The sequence below is a fragment of the Phaenicophaeus curvirostris genome, chromosome 2, assembly GCF_032191515.1.
Source record: "Phaenicophaeus curvirostris isolate KB17595 chromosome 2, BPBGC_Pcur_1.0, whole genome shotgun sequence".
In the NCBI taxonomy this organism is placed as follows: Eukaryota; Metazoa; Chordata; class Aves; order Cuculiformes; family Cuculidae; genus Phaenicophaeus; species Phaenicophaeus curvirostris.
Window position 1 is genome coordinate 54,321,290 of NC_091393.1, and position 17,696 is coordinate 54,338,985.

Genomic DNA, 17,696 nt, shown 5'->3' on the forward strand with positions numbered 1-17,696 from the left:
CGATTAGAATTGAAATCTGAAGGACAGCTTGGTGAAAAATTCCCTGTTCTAATCCAGTTTTCTGCCTATCCTGAAAAGAAGATGAGGTGTTTTGTTCTCAGTCTGCAATTCTTCTTTTTTAAGAAGTAAACTATGTACAAAATGCAGAGTACATGTCAAGGGACATACATCTATGAACTCTGTATGTTTGAATTAGCATCACCTCTAATTGTTCTGTATAATGTAATGATATGCATGTCGAACAACATGCATGGATTCAAAAGTGAAGTTTAAATGTCCCATAAAATAATTGATTTGGAAGGAGCTGTGACATTAGTACTTCTCAGAACAACATCACGGAAATATTGGTATTCCCTGATCTCACTTATAGCCCCACTTCGATTTTATCGCAAGAATAACAAAGGAATAAGAGACTAGAGAACAACAAAAGCTCAACCTGGACCCACAGACCCAGAAATTCTCACCGTTTGAAATCAGCAGCAGACACAACTTGGAGCAACACAATACACAGCAGAATGTGGACAACTGGAGAAAAGTAGAAACCTGTATGAGATTCGGAAACCCTTCACAAAAAATAAAATACTGGCAACCTTAGATGCTGTGATCCTCGTCTCCCAGATGTCTAAAAACAGAAGGGACTTGAGAGGTGTCACTGTGAAGAGAGGATAGGAGGGGTGTCAGCCAGTCTCAGGCTTAAACCAGTCTCAAACTAAATAGGAGATTTCCACTTACAAATGATATATTTGTGTATGCATATGTGGCAAACCCTAAATATATGCATGTGTGTATAAACTTTCCTCACAGAAACTACCTTAGCTTGAATAAACGTTATAGTCCTAATATCTTTTAAATACCTTTTTCTAACTTGTATGCTTCACACACATGCCATTAATTATAAAACATAAGGAGATTCTTATGAATATGCTAGAAGCTTAATAAGTGGAACAGTGTTCACTCTTACAGAGATTTTCATCACAGTTTCATTAGCTTCCTCCTGATCATCTCTCATCATGTCAGGTAGGGATTTATTTTGTATTTGTAAAAAGGTTTCAACTTCACCTTTTTTAATGAACAATATATCTTCACCATTCTTGTAGTGCTTGCTCTGTGACTACAGAAGGTGTTTTCTAAGAACAAAACATTCATGTGCTAATTAGCTTGAGTTAAAATCACTTAAAACCGAAAATCCTTCAAGAAATTTTACATCTCTGTTGACCTCTTCTTTGTCCTAAGTTGTCTTTATAATGAAACAATGCAATCAAACTTTCCATACTGTCAGTTAATTAAAAGCTTGTGCGTAGGGTATAAAAACCAAATGAAATGAGTATTTAAAATTGTATTTAAGTTTATCTATTTGTGGTTATAGCTAATGACTATAGCTATACAGGTTGTAAGCGGGCTTGTGTGAGTGGCTTTGCTGCTGATTCCTGGAGGGGCTATTGCACCCTCTGAAGGAGCCCAGCCCTTCATCTCGGCACTTCTGTGGGTCTTGGATACAGTGGGTCTGAGATAGCAGGTGCATGCACTTCAAGCTCAAATCTCCAGCCAGTTAACCGATCCAGAGATCTCTTTTCTGCAAAGATTGTATGTCTTTCAACCAGAAGTCAGTTGTCTGCTCTCAGAAGGTTTCCCTTGGCACTGTTGGTGTCCCTAATGTGCGCAAAGGAAGCAGCTATGCAGTGTGACTGTGGCAGGAACCTAGGAGAAAGCTTAAAGCACACAAGCAGATGAACTCAGGGTCTGCGCTGCTCCTCCTGTTCAGCCACCATGTAGTCTGGGCCTTGGCTGAACAGTGGCCCTCCAAATCAGTGTACAGGCTTGATTTCCTAGTGGGCTTTATCTGCTTTTCAGTGCTCCAGTGATACAAAATAGATGTAAAATCAATTTAAATGATGGGTGTGCTTTGAATAATATGTGCTGTTCTGGTATATTAATAAATCTGGCCTTAAAAAATAAGAATAAAAGTAACACAATAAATTTAAGATTGATTCTATCATATCTTCATATAAGTTTTGAGTGATAGCTTTGTTTTTAAGTTCTTCGTTTGTAAAATATGGATGAAATGCTTCTAACCTTTCATTCAATTGACATTTTCATGTTATTGACTTTGTAAGCAAACAGCAGTAAGTTCTTAAAAATCAGAAAATTTCTAGACAGAATGTATGTGGGTAGAAAGGTAGAGAGGTGGAATAGATATAAAAGGTTAAAAAAATCCTACATCCTAAAGCCAAGCACTGCATATTACTTAGAGACATTCAGACATTTTAAACACCACACCTGCACTGCATAATCTCTCTCCATGCAAAAATACTATATATTTAGCCTTATTTCTTCAGTGAGAAAGGGAGTAAATTAGCGAGCAGCGAATTAACACAAACATGCAGCTTCTGCTACCAAAGCACCTTTGTTTAAAGCAGCTTAGCTGCCACTGATGTGAGCTCTTTGCTTGCTGAAATATGAGAGGGATCCCATGCTGGACCACTATATAGCCCTGATTCTGTATGTACAGAGAGTATATCAGAGTAGTGCTGGCTTTAAAGGGAGAGTGCCACTCTGTCTCAGCTCCCTGCTGTAAAAGTCTATCATTTTAGGTGAGCGTAAGTTCAAGCAAGACATGGTCTTACTGTTGCAGGAAGGCTGGATATGGTTTGGGCTGTTTTGCTGTGCTGTGGCATGCTGTAACAATGCCTTCGTTTATCAACAACTCATGTAAGTTATAGTAAAATAATCTTAGGAGATAAGGCAATTAACCCACAGGAAGCACTGATGAAGACTGTCATGGTATCTTTATCACAGCACTTCTATGCCTACTGTAGTTCAGACAGCTTTCAAATGAGAGAGATCAAAACACTGGGCACCCCAAGAGGCAATTGCACCCTAAGCACATCACAAGGAGCTTCAGAAAATCCTCATGTTTCTCGCAGTGCCACTGCTGGGCTAGTGTCACCATATGCACACTGATATCCTAAAAGCCTAAATTAGATGGAAATGTGTAGTAAATTTTTAATACCGCAGCTACTGTTTATCATTTATGTAGTGAAAACAACCTTCTGAAGTAAGGAGTTTCTTACCCAATCCAACTTATGACAGCTCTGCAGGCAGCTAGTGCTTTCCAGTATTCACGTTGCACCAGACCGTTGGGTGGTGTAGATGTTGCCTCATCAGTGATTTGCATCAGAGGAAAATCAAGAACAGTGAGTAATAACTTCCTGTACAAGGGCTTCACAAGTAGCCCTGTTTTAATGAATGTAGGTGGGAAGCGTAGTCATAATTACTCAGTGTCCAAAAAGTACTTTTATTTCCAAATCTTATTATCTTCAGAAATTACGAAGTCCTACAGCATTAATCAGATACTTCATAGCTTTTAAGATGGGCTTGGAAAGAGTGAGATATATAAGTTATTTTTTACCAGTCAGATAGAATGGCTTACAAATATGTCTGCAAATGATTTTGATGCCTAAGTCTTAACTAGTTTGTCAGAATGCAGCTGTCATATAATGATCTGATAGTCTAACTGATACAACTTGGTATATCTGATAATTTGGTAGCCACAGTTTGATCTGTAGCAATTTTTTAACTGTTTTATGTATTTTATGTGTTCAAAGGTTTTTGTAAACACTTCCTGACCTTCACAATGGAAAAAAACAAAATACTGATGATAATAATCAGTGTCAGGTATGTGGTGAGCATCGTTCTGACCAGAATAGACAAGGATGTTTTCAAATTCTATGCCTGATTATTTGATATGTAAAATCAAATCATAGAGCTACCACAAAAAAATCAAGTACTTACTCATGTAGTGAGGATCTTGAAGAGTATAGAAGGAATGGCTCTACCCAGTGAATGCAGCAACTTCATAAACTAGGAAGTTATAAGAGCTGATAGCTCACGTAGGACTGGATATCGGTCAGTGATTTGGTATATGATTTACTACACAGAAATCTGACTGTTTATTGGATTTGTCCTGAGCTCTCTGCAGAATCATCCATATCAAGTATCCGCCTTAAAACCTATGTCTGTACCGCGAATTTCTGTATAGAGTAGAGATATCTGATAAAGGTTGGATGCTCAAAAAATCTAGTTAAAGTGACACTGAGCCCTGTGTAAGGAAATGATCTTATTTTACCTCTACTATCTGTATGTCATCTTGCATCCTGCGGTTTAGACTACTCAGAAACTGAGAAATCCACTCCTGATTCTTTTTTATTTTTAAGCTAAATAGCTCCTGAGGGCATTTACTGTGAAATATTTTCCATAGGCCTTCAACTGTTGTCTCAGCTTTTCTTAAAACTGCTTCAACTGATCAATAACCCTCTTCATCTAAGAATATCAAAACTGTTGTTTCAATAGCAGTCACTGAAAAATACAGGAGTGACATGGCTTTCACATGTCTGTCTAAGATTTTGGCTTTATGTAGCCAAGGTAGCACGGCTCTTTTAGTTGCAGAATTGCACTGAGTACTTTGTTTACTTGCCATTACTCTCAGTTCTCCCAGGTTATGTCTCTGTAAAATAACAAAAGCCTGTGCTTGTGCACCAGAGCTTGATCTGCTTAGGGATGTGGTTTAGTAGTGGACAGGTACAGTTGGACTTGATGATCTCAAAGGTATTTTCCAACCTAGGCATTCTATGATGCTGTGATCATTTACACACCAAATTATTAGAATGGTCCCAGACACAGCTGGAAAGTAACCACAGTCCAGGGAATGTTCCCAATAGAATGCTTGTATGAGGCTGTCATGTTATCCAGAGCATGTCAGTCTGATTATACAAATATAAGTAAATTGGCCATTTGGCCTCAGAGCCAGCGATCAGGCCCTGGAATTGCTTAGCTTTTCAGTACAGACATCAAATCTCTTCAGGTTATAGCTTGCAGCCTCTGACTTTGGTCTGCATCCTTTCTTCTTAGGCATATGATATTAGATTCAACCAAAGTAAATCCACATTTGTTATCATTTACTTACCAATGGATGCAGATCACATTAAGTCAGTGATTTGTTCTCATTAGCTGATTTTGTTCCCTTGATATTAGCCTACTATAAACAATAGTGATTTTTATAGTTCCTTCAGTTTCATTCACAGTGGAGGGGAAGGTTGTCAAGTTGTGTAGAAGAACATAAAAAATCCAATTAGAAACACACATGCTTAATAATTATTCCCTATTTTAAATTTTGGACTGAGATTTATCAAGTTTTGCTACATTTAATGTTTATCATATTGATTTTTTATCATGTTTATTCTACGATTACAATGTTGTGGTACTAACAGAAATGATCACATTTATATACACAATATAGCCATCAACTTCAGCCATCAAATTGGAAATCTTATATAAAGTATTAATATAACTGCATGTCATGTCAATCTCATATGTAGTTAAAAAAAATGTATGTAGCATAACTCATATTGAATGGCTTTAATTATATTGAGCTCATTCAAGCCCTCCATGTGTTTATTACTGTTAAGAGTCTATCAGGTCTCTGGGATAAGATGGTCAATATTTATGGTCAATATTTATTTATTTCATGCCTAAGAGGAGAGAGAATCATTCAAGCATATTCAGCAGGAAAGCGTAAAATTTGTGAAGGGGGAGTGGCTGATACCTGTATGTGCATGGTGTAATAGGAATATTATTTACCTTGTGGTATGTGACTCCTACTGAGCATTTTTCTTAGCCAGGTGTATAATGCTTTGACAAATACTGTGACCTGGTTTCATACAATGTGTAAAAGCAGATGACATTTTAGGAACTTGTAAGGAAACAGAGAATCCAGAGAGCTCAAAACAGTTAAAGAGAAAGGGACTGTCAATGTTATTATTATCTTGAGAATCTAGACAGTTTAGTTAGCAATGAGAAAAATTGCAGAATAAAAGCTGTTACTGTATTTTCAGATTTATGGGGTTTAGACCTAGTAAGTCTTTTAAGATAATTGTTCCACCCTGCGTTCTTTTCTACAAGCTCACTTTTCAACCTACCACACCACCTCTGCATGCTGGGACATAGTTAACAGCACTGATATTTCACAGAAATGAAATAGAGTTACATATTAATTAAGCAATTACAGATCACACAGTAAAATAATGCTAGATTCAGAAATTAAATATAAAGGGCAAAATTAAAAATTCTTGTTGTTTTCAAGGGTCAAAATCTAACATTAGGAATCTTGTCTCCCACTCTGCTTGACAGCTTCTTCTTTCCAAAAGTAATTTTCATATATAAAAAATCAGAGAGAGCTTAAGATTCAGAAAATCTCCAGGACAAAAATGGGAATTTGCAGTTGAATCAGAAGTCAGTCTTCCTAAACAAATATTCTTACACATTCTGAAAATGAACAGAGCAAACCCCATCCAATATAATTACACTGTTCCCTTGAGTGTGCAACTTGAATATAATATGAAAGGTATTATTTATGGCCACGTTAGAAAAAAATCTTCAGTAAGCAAAAGACTTTAAAAATGTGAAGCCTTTGGATATTTGGGCAATGTGGCCCTCCATTTCAAGTCAGAAGGAGAAAATAGGGACATATAGCAGGTAGCTTGATGCCTTCTGCATATCTCTCTTGATATTCAGCTCATCAGTTCTTTAAAACAGTCTGAGATTGTTGTGATCTGTTAAACCATTCTCTGTAGATCTGTCAACCTCATAAAATGAGGTAACTCCAATACAGTAAATTTAGTCAAACAACACATTATGTATAAAAAATTCTATCCACATTTCTTTTGACCTGATTGTTACTTTTTATGGTAAAGGATTCTGTTACATCTGAGTTATAATACACAGAAGAAAATGTTTTTCCAGGTACTAATAGAGAGTGGACTAACTAGTCAACTCATGCCTAATTCTAGTAAAGAATGCAGCATACCTTTTATAACTGCAGAGTACACTGAATTTTAACAACACTGTGTTCTTGGGCTTGAGCAGAGCTTGGTTAGGGGAGATGCTTTAATCAGTCTACATCAGCATATATTTTACATATTTCTTTGTATTTTAGCCCAAGATACTTTGAATTAATTGCCTTCTGCTTACCACAGTGACAGAACACATCCATGTGCTGTGGCAGAAGTTACCACCAGTCAGCTCCTCCAGTAACTTGACCCTGAAGCGTATTGATGGTCCAAGTAAATGCAAGGCAGTTTATTTCTTCATAAGAAGTGAGTTACTGCATGTCCTTTTAAAGATGTGGGGAAAGGTATTTTTGAACTGAAGTAAATATGGTCTAAAAGAACTTTAATGTAAGATGACTAAATTAGTCTGAAAGTGTAATTTATTGCAGCCCTAGCTGTAGCTGGGATTTAGTTGGTTTAAGGTGCATAGGGTTTTTAAGACTACAAATAATTTAGTTGCTATTAAAGCATAACACGTTTTTCCATTAGCTTCAATGGATTCCCATGGGGGAAAAAAAGTTCTTGCATGCAATTCTAGCCATCAGTCGTATTTTAAACATGTAATTGCAAGGCTCTATTTAGGCTCTGTTAAGTAGAAATTCTTCTGCTGAGCAGTGAGATCATATACGACTAGGGGACTGAAAGCTAGAGACATCTTGACTTTGACTGCACCTTGTACCGTGAGATACTAACAGGAATCAACTAAAAACAGTATTAGATGTTTAAAAACCAAACTGAGTTCTGTTCATAGAGCAGACTTTCTTTTTTGTCCTGTGTTAAACCCTGAGCTATCTAGGTGAGAGACTTAAATTGCGCTACAGTCCTTTCCTCTAAGGTACAGGGTGTATCCAGCAGAGTGCCAAGCAAATCAGCTGCTATCGAACCAGGCTGGCAGCATGTGCTCACAGCTCTCTGGATTAGACTGCTTTTCATTAGTATGGACAATTCCAGCAGGTGGCTTAGTAGTAGTTTAGGAACATTGGAAAATAGGAACATAGGCTGAAGGCTAATTACATCCCAATCTCCAGCTGTTTCCAGCAACCAGTTCTTACCCTTCCTCCCTTTTCTGGATCAAGTTCATATTAAAAGCAGGAAGGTTTGGGGTTTGTTTTCTTTTTACATCTATTCTTACTCAAAGGCTGTTCCAGAGATCCTGTTCAAAACCTTTTACTCATTTCCAGCCACATTTATTCAAACAGCTTATTCCCTATTTGTTCTTATGCAGACATCCATATTAAATTGGTTTACTTCCCTTCCGTTTGTCCATCTGACACACTCCTCTCCCTTCCCTTTAAATATTTGACCCAGTAATGCTCTTCAAGTCAAACATATATCAGAAGATGGAGAGAACCCTCAGAATCCAAAATGATTGTATCTTGTGAAGAAAGGGGGCTCTAGTGTCAGGCAGCAGCAATCCTTCCAACTACAAAACCCTTCCTCCAGCCATTTGCGTTCATAAATTCGTCTGTGGAGCTCCCCAGAGCAGGAATGCAGTAGGCTGCATGACTACTCCAACGAGCATCCTGTCACTCCCATTTATGAAAAGAGAAACCGTTGCTAAGGAGTATTCAAGGTGCAGGTAACACCTTAAAAAAAACATAGAAGTGTCCTGTGTAAGTTTCAGTGCTATGACACAGTGCAATTCTTGCTGTGAATAGTGGTAGCAAAACACATGAGATCACGTGTTTAAGAAAAGACTCACCTACATAACATACTACCTACATAGTCCCGAACCTTTTGAGAGGCTGCGTCTTGTTTTCTGTATCACCAAAATACATTTCCATGTTGATTTGAATACAAGAAAGCTTCAGTATCAGTATAATTTCTCTTCTCGTAACGAAATGGCTTTTTCAGGAAACTTTTCTCTAATTTACTTAAAAGTGCTACTCAATTTTGGCATCTTGTAGGACTAGATATATAAACAAAATATTAGTTATTAATCTAGAAGAGCAAGGTTCCAGCAAGAACAACTGTGTAATGCAAATGCTTTGGTTCACCTACTTGAGATTGCATGGGACAAAGAAAAAAGTTATAGCTTGAGTATTGTATAGTCAAGAGTATCTTTCTCCAGTATCTTCGTAATCTTTCTCCAGAAGTTGTCTTTCATAACAGAACTACAGCAATAAGTTTGTAAGTTAGGTGAAGCCAGAGAAAGAAAATTCAGGAAGTCCTGAGATATTTAGAATTTCTTTGAGAAGTATCTAAAACCTTTTCCAGAATATTAGTGAGAACAGGAAAGTTAGAAGTAGGTCTTTGGCGGTATAGAGGTTCAGTGGCTGGGTGTGGTTTCTGGCAGTAAGAGCAGTCATACAGTTCCTTAAGGTGCTTGGTGCTACTGTATCTTGAAAGGCAGAATAAAAAATACTCTGCTTAAATGTATCATAGCCCTTGCCCACAGGTCTGTCTGAGGAAGGAAATATATTAGTCCAAATCAGTAATTGCAAAGCAGAACTCCTTCCTATGCTTTCGCGTAATGGAACAATGAACATGAACATAGGCCTCCATCCTAGCAGAAAAATCTGCAAAATCTTACTTTGTGACAAAACATGCAGACGGTTCAATTTAACTTTGACTAGTTGTTTCCAAAAAAACTACAAAAAATTTCCCTGCAGGAGGAAGTGCTTGAGTCAGCTCCACAGAGAACAGAAGTTTATCCTATTCACTAAGTGGGATGAATCTTCTATTGAGATGCTAAATATTGTTTCATTGCCTTCCATACAGCCCTTCCATAAGATCTAAAGAACTTTTTATGCCACATTTATGTTCATTGTGAGCCTTTTGCCCTTGGTTCTCCAGCTGTTTCCCTGCTTACATCCTGAGGCAAGAACTGCTGAACTTGTGGAACAGCAAGACTGAATTATTGACAGGGTTAGTCTACAGAAAATTTTACAGTGTATACACTTCAGAATTGGCTATCCAGGTCTTCCAGGAAAGGAACAAATCTCAAGGGCAGTGGTAATAACCGGCACAGACTGAGAGAACGGAAAGATGTTAAAAGGACCTTTAAAGTGAGGAAAGGGCAAGAAACAGGCATAATAGGCACTGAGATGATAATGGATGATAGCAATGAAGGGGACTGAAGTGAGAACATGAATCTGCATACTAGTAAGCGAATAAAAAAAGAAATTAGCAAAGAAAAGGTGAACTAAATGGCTACAGTGATACAGTCTCAGAAGTATGGAAATAGGAGAGAGTGTGCTGAAAAGTAAAGGTTGGAGGCAGGGGGAGGCTTTTTGCTATGGAAATGGGAAGAAGAGAGGGATTTCAGATCTCAGAAAAATGAACAGTGTTTTGCAGCAGATGTGATGATAAATGAAGGAGAGAAGATTTGATGATGACTGAAGTTTAAAAGGTTGGGAACAAAGTGAATTGAAAGATCATAGTACAGAGCACGGAGGAAAATTTGGAGGTGAGATAAAGACATTTTTTCTCTATCAAATGAATATAAATTGCCAGTGAAGCATCAAGGAGAAGAAAGCCATTCACTAGTGGGTGACAGGCTGAAAAGAGCAAGATCTCACCAAGAGTAAACTCACTACATGGGTGTCAGTGTAGACTTAAAACAGTAGGGGAACATGTGGGCAAAACATCTAGCATTAAAGAGCTAGAAAAGGAAGAAGGAGATGCTGAAAAATTGTATAGTAAGGACTGAGGGGAATGGAAGGAATGTATTATGGTCACTTTTTAAAAATAAAAGCTGATATCTAATAACTTTTGATTATTAGAAGTTATTTGTAGCATCTGAGAAATTCAGTCCATTTAAGGAGCTGTTTGTTCAGCCTGAATATTAAGAAAGATATTACACAAGTCCTGCTTTTAAAAAAGGTGTTAAAGTTAAAATGATTCCTTTATATGCAATACATAATGACATATGGACAACACCAGGAAAGCAACAAAAAAAACACAAAAACCCCACAAAAACCAGGTTCCACTTCCCTTCGCTATCTGCAACTAGAATTTCCTCCTGAGGCATTCAGAGCCATTCCACTAAATTTCCTTGATCTGGAGATACCAGAAGGTCAGAACTAACAAGTATATAACACTCCTATTCTGTCTCCTCCTTACTTATCCTACCCCACACTCAAAATAAGACACCTCTGGCTAGGCAGGAGCAGACCACTTCCTTGAATAGAAAGATCAGCTTTTCCAAAGCTATTTTTTCTTTGGCTCCGCAAATTGCACACGGAGAGAAAGAAGGCAAGCAACTTTTGGTAGTAATAAATGCTCGTGCCATTCCTAGGTTTTCCTTAAGTGTCAAATCCCCTGGAGGTGTTTCTTATGCACAGCACGCTTTCTATTACAGGACTAAGGTAAAAAGGAGGAAGTTACTATTGAGCCAACTGCAAATATCCCAAAGATGTTATTGCTGTTAAAGATAATTAAAATTTCACTGTGTCCTATCAGTATCCTTAACATTTTAAAACTTACTTAGTTTCATTATTTTTTAAAAAAGCCATTTTCACCATCTAGAATTTCCCTAATATTATTTTTCATCAATTCTGCATAAATACTACAGAAGCATAGTTATTGCCAACACTGCTGTCCAGAGTACCAACACTCTGGTAAACTGAAAGTGGCCATTTCAGTAATGTCTGAATATACATTCTGGGATCAAATCTAAGATTTTTATATTTTTAGGAATAGAGGCATTAGTAATTGTCATTCTTTTTGAGGAAAATAAAATTTTTAGACAGAAGAGAACAAAAAAAAATGCAATTAAAGTATTTCACTTAATTTAAACATTTCCTACAGCTTCATTTTCCATGCTGCCTTCCTGGATGAGGTATTTGTGCATAGGTTGACCTGACCTAGCACAGATATAGACAAGGAAAAGTTTATCTTGTTTACTCGAGACAGGGTGACTTTAGCTGCTTTTTGCACCTTGGCCCCAATCTGCTGCAGAGACTGGGCATCTAAACAAGGACTTAGTTGGCTTTCAGTCCACTGTATCTAAGAACGCAGAATGTACCATTCCCCTCACACTCTCAGGTACCTGGATTTTCCCAGTCAGGTGCCTTGAGTGCCTATTATACATGCTTGGAACTGCTTCCAGCTAATTCACAGCCAGCTCTCATCAGGACATGTTTTCTGCCTGAGATCCCAGAGGATCTCACTCTAGGAGACAGGCAGAGAGTGTGTTTCTCATTCCCTAAAATAGCTGAGCTGATCACAAAACACAAGACAGAAACAAGCTGTCATTCCAAAACACAGCCAGGGAAGGAGGCTAGTCAGAAGAAAGTTTTGTGCTTGTATCATGTGTCCTACCCTGACCAAAAATGTTGCCATTTTCTCCATACTTCTTTCCTAAAATGAAGTAGGAGACATAGCTCTGGCCAGGATGTGACACACTGGGATTCATCCCATTTGAATCTGAGGAAGTTCAGACTTTCCCTTCCCCAGCACAAGAGGCTTGGCCTAATCCCCAGTTGTGTCAAAGTATTCAAAAGGAGAAATGGTCTCCACTGTTGCCGTTGGCGCTATGCTGTTTTAAAAATAACTTACCCAAAACTGCATCAAACAATTAAAGAGTAATTAGCCAGGGAGGCAGTAAAGTACCCACCATCACAGTGTTCACCTGGGATCAGAAATACCTTGATTTCTGACCTGTTCTAAGTGCTGAAGAGTGAGGCAGCTACATTACTTAATCTTTGCAATATTGAATAAAAGCATGAAAGCACATCTACCATTTCTTTTCTCAAAACACATCCTAGTCCTTAGTGGTTTTTTTGAAAGGGATGACTCAGGGTCCTAAATCTAGGAGAGGACTGTGGCTCAGTCATTTTACAGTTCACACTGGGTTTCTCAATCCTGGGAAGGGACACCATAAGCTCTCTCTTGGTCCTAGTCCTCCACTCCTGGTTTTGCAGTAGCTTAAGCCAGTCTAAGCCAGAACTGTTGCTCCTCTGTCACTGCCACATGTAAGTGACCATCAGTTGAGAGAGTTAATCCACCTGACAGATAATAATTTGTCTCTACAGAGTTAGTTTTCTGCCATGGCACCTACTTGATTTGGGTTACCACATGGTAGAAACACATCACCAGAAAGCAGGAGACCAATGACTTTGACTTAAGTTGACCAAAGCTGCCAAGAAGCCTCATACTTTGGGAATTTATTCTGAGGTGTCTCATCCTGTCAAGGTATTGCAGATGCCCAGGTACTTTACAAAAGGCTGTTCCTTTCTAGGAGGGAAAAAACCACCAAAACTCTAAAAGCAAATGGCACGTTGCACCAGACAATTTTATCACGCAATTCTGAAATTGTTGCTTCCTGAAAAGAGACCATTTGTTTTTAATCTTCAAAATGCTGTAGAAACATCAAACCAGACTGTAAGGAAATTACTTCCTGGAGTCAGGGCCCATGCTGGTGGAGGCAGAATGTGGATGGATTTAGGAAACTGCTTAACATATCTGGATTATCTGTCATTCCCCATTCCAGAGACTCGTGGAAGAGACAAGAGAGACTGTATGCTCGCCTAGTTTGTGAAATTATTAGTATGACAGGATTCATGTATGGGAGATGAAAGCTGTTGTCTAAAAGTGATTGCAGGACTGAAACAGAAAATGTACAACCCTTTTGGTATTTCCAGATGGGGCTCCCTTAATGCAGAAAGGTCCACTGTTGTGGCCCTGCACAGCAGCTTAGAGAAATGCAAATAGCAAATTTTTACAAGTTAATTTTTTTTCTCTGGTTGTCTGCATTTTTTGTATATCTCTCATTATTTGTCTAAGTGCTGCAGAATCTTAAAAATCTGTGTCTTGAGTCCAAGCTTGACTTTCTGACTGTCTAGTAAAAAGAAAAGACTTTTCTCTGCTCATCCAATAGTCAATCACTTGTTCTTCCACCTGGATTTAGAAAGCAAGGTTTAAGTTCATGATGAGCATTGAAAGGACTTAATCTGTATTTCTTGCATCTCCTAGCTTTTTATCTGGTAACAGTTACATCCTCTTTGATGCAACCTTCATGCAAGTGTGAAGTCTGAAGTCACTCAATTCAAAACTGGAAAGATTTTAAATTCATAGTTATGTTTTATGAAATGGAAAAATTATTCGGTACATTAATAACTGAAATACATCATTTCACAACCTGTACTTTCCAAAACCTATTGGAGGAAATAACTTACTAAAAGACAATAAGCAACAATTTAGTCAGGCTTCTTAAATTTTAGCGTAGCTAGGTGTCAAGTTTGTTAACTATCTCTGATAAAGTAGGGATGGTGGCTGATTTGGGCACAAGTGGAGCTTCCTTTATTAACTATTCACTAAAGATGCGGTGAATGGCTGTTGTAGAAAGTTTAAAGCTTGTGTTCTGTAGTGGAATCTGAACGCTTGCTGTTAAAATGCCTCTGGCTTATCTACTGACACACTGCCAGATGTGGATCATAGCAGGATTGCATGCTGCCTTCTATGTAGAGTTGGACACACTGACAAAGTGTCATCTCCATCACCAGGATTTCTACCTAGTTAAGGTAAACACTAACTCTACACTGCTGGGTTTTGGTTTTGGGTTTTTTTTCCTGAAAGGAGTGTCCTGCTTGTACACTGACAGATTTTAGAATATGAGAGAGCAGTGAAGATGAGCCCTGAAAGAAAAATCAAATAAAGAGGCAGTGTGGTCCTTTAGGGGAATACAATGGCTTACTGTAAGGGAACACTGTTAAAGCCTAAGTGCAGTAGAGAGAGGTTTTTATGTTAAATTAAACTTCAATTACCAGGATTGCACCTGGAGCACAGAATTCATTTCTTCAGTTAAAAAGCATGCAAATATCTGTGAAACTAACAGACTGACCAACTGCTATGAGCCTTCCATGAAAGTGACACAAATGCAGAGAAACAGGAATCAATGAATTAATGGGCAAGCAACATTTCGATCCATTGCTGCAACAACTTAGAGGGGAAAGGACACACCATTAAAAGAGAAAGGGTGATAAAAGCATGTCACTAGACCACTAAGTTTGCCTTGTACTTTGCTGTAAAAGCCAGGGATCATCATACTGAGTGTTCTGAAAGCTTCTCCATTCAACATGACTCAAAAAACCAATTCCTACATTTTGTAATGAGTCAAACCAGCAAGATGCTTTTAATGGGCTTTCAGGCTTGATTTTGGAAATATCATAGTGTCACTTATGGTAAAACTAGAGCAAATAATAGCATCTGTCTTGAATACAGCCATCTTAGCCCCATTACACCATAGCAATGCCATTAGAAGCAAACTGGTTTTCCTGTCCTGTCTGTCTATTAAATTATCTTCCACAGTGACAGCATTATTACTAGGAAAATTTGGCAAGCATTTCTAAAGAATGATTAACTGTTTATATATTACCTCAATTCTCCATCTATTATAGTTTCTGATTTTCTCTGGTCTACATTTTGATTATCACATCAAAAAAAGTAATTTTTTGCCCCTATTTGATAAAAGTAACATCTGAATCTGAAGGAGGCTAATGTTTATTTTGTATCTAGGTTAGAATAATGGTAGTTGGAAGATGATGGATTAGTTACTCCAGATTTAGAGAAATTCAGGTTTTCGAGAAGTTACAGTACATGAGGTTTGAGGTTTTGTTTTTTTTTTTTTTAAAGACATTGTCCTTCTGCCTTTCCCAAAGCAAGCATACTGACATAACCCATGTAAACTGCAAGTGTGCTCTCAGGATAATTGATGTCAGCTGTCACTGAAGAAAATGTTTGAACGAGCAATAGCGTACACCATTTAGCATGGTATGAAAAACTTTGAACCTCTTTCGTATTATTTTGGTAACAGAATCTGCTCGGAGTTGAAGACTGAAGTATTATTCTTTTGAATGAGGCTTCCATAAACTCACTTGAACTAATGGACTTTCAGAGCTGAACTTCTAGAAAGGCATAGCTACAACAAGAAACCAGACTGAGATTATTCCTCAAGTCTGAGGTCAATCCATTAAAATTACATGGCTTCTTAATCTCACTGACTCAGGATAGCAGTTTCCTGACATAATGAGAACAAACCATATTTCTTTTTGTCAAGTGGCTACTAACTTCCACTAGAGCCTTACAATAGGCATCTCTGAGGCTAGAAGCATAACCAGTCTCTAAATAACAATGAAGCAATGGAAGGGAAGATGGAGCACAGAGGAAAGGAGCAGAAAAGCTGAGACAGCTAACAGAACTGCTTTTGCTAGGGAAAACAAGGCGAGTACCTGCAAACTCCTGCATCACGGCATATGTCTTCCTCTTCAGTAAGGAACTGAGTGTAAACTGGCCTCTGTATTTGACCAGGAGTGATCCTGACTCATTTAGGAAGTACAATGTATCCAAGCTATTGCTTAGCTTTTGATAGATGTAATCACTTTGTTTCTGCTTGTTCTACAGCGGTTTGACATCTCAGTTCTCAATATCAAGCTTCTTGAAGCAAATCAATATCAAAGCAAATAAGGCAAAAATCTGAGTGCTATACCATTCCTTCATTCTTAACAGAAGTAAAAAACGCAAGGACTATCCATTCTGTGTAAAGAACTTTGTCCCTGATTTCTCCCATCGTAAAAAGGAAAGAGTAAGAAAACAAACAAACAAAAAGTAGCCCTTTAACTGTACCTAATATGAAATATATAATTGTAACTGGGGACATCTAGGAGATTCAAGAAAAACATGTGCTCTAAATCCTCGCTTGGTGGTTTTCTGCTTGACTGTGCAATAAATCCCACCAAACCCTTATGCACTTTTGTGTTTGTATAACCAGTTATAGGAACCCTAAATTTCTTTTCCTTTCGAGGTTATTTGGGAACCTGATTCATATCTCAGGCACTTGGAGGCTGATGGAAATTCTGTGCAAGTGCATAAAGCTGCTTTTCTTACCAAACAAACTGTGGCTTTACAACAGCTAAGACAAAGTTAAACCAGAAATACATCTAGGCAGCTTTATTGAGTCACTGGTTAAAGTTATTACTCTTCCATGTACACTGCAGCTGCTCTTTAAATGTTGTGTCTTCTCAAACATGTAAAGGCTATGTAAAGCTTACTGCTCACTATTCACTTTCTCATTTTAAAATACCAGTTTATATAGCTTGTCCAGTATGTGAGTAAAGGGATAGCAAATGGTGACAGGCAATTCCTACATGTATTTATGATTCAAACCCCCTAGAAAGCAGCTATACAAGTAATAGATACTTATCTTGTGAATGCAGTACCAGGGAAATTTCTTAATATTTGAAGCAGAACTTCTCAGGCAACAGTCACTGTGTATCACTCAGTTTTGCATCCCTGACACATCAGTTATCCAGAGGAAACCATGCAGACGGTTCATGTGCTGAGGTGCAATTAGGACTAAATAACTTATTATAATATTCAGTGGACTTGTTTGTGGTCACTTAGTTACTGTAGGCATGGACAGGAGTAGTTGTATGACAGCTTATTGTTTCCACATACGAGATTTCTTTTTGCATAGGTTTATGTTAAACCTCAGTTATTATAATTATTTTAATAAAGTACTGGATATTATAATATTATATTTCTCTGCATACTCCTGGACTATTTGGCACTACTTGACTGAGCAAAGCTCTAGCTTTTCTTCCCCAGTATGCCCAGGGGATCCCATTCCTTCAATTAAATTATCTACTTGTCTACTGGTGTAGTCAAAAGGGGATGAGATAATTAAAAGATGTAGCCTAGATGTCTGTAACAAAAGAGATTATATTGTCAAAATTTCTAAATATTCTTTTATTCTTCTCATTGTGAGATACTTAGAATAACCTCCTTGCTTCTATCTACCATGTATTTGCTTTAGGGAGAAGAGTATAACCCAGTGCCTTTCCCAGAGAAATCTCATCCTATTGCCATTCA

At 37.8% G+C, this 17,696-nt stretch overlaps 1 protein-coding gene across 4 annotated transcripts in view; it reads left to right on the forward strand.

The window, feature by feature from the left end:
* The window catches only part of RGS17 (regulator of G protein signaling 17), a 68,088-nt gene that overhangs the window by 2,647 nt on the left and 47,745 nt on the right, over positions 1–17,696 (forward strand). The window contains exon 1 of one of the 4 annotated variants that reach the window (XM_069852113.1): positions 3,108–3,194. The exons of the other annotated variants lie outside the window; for them this stretch is intronic. The gene's annotated coding sequence lies outside the window, so the exon portion shown is untranslated. Of the gene's footprint in view, positions 1–3,107; positions 3,195–17,696 lie in introns of those variants that run through there. 4 annotated transcript variants of the gene reach the window in all.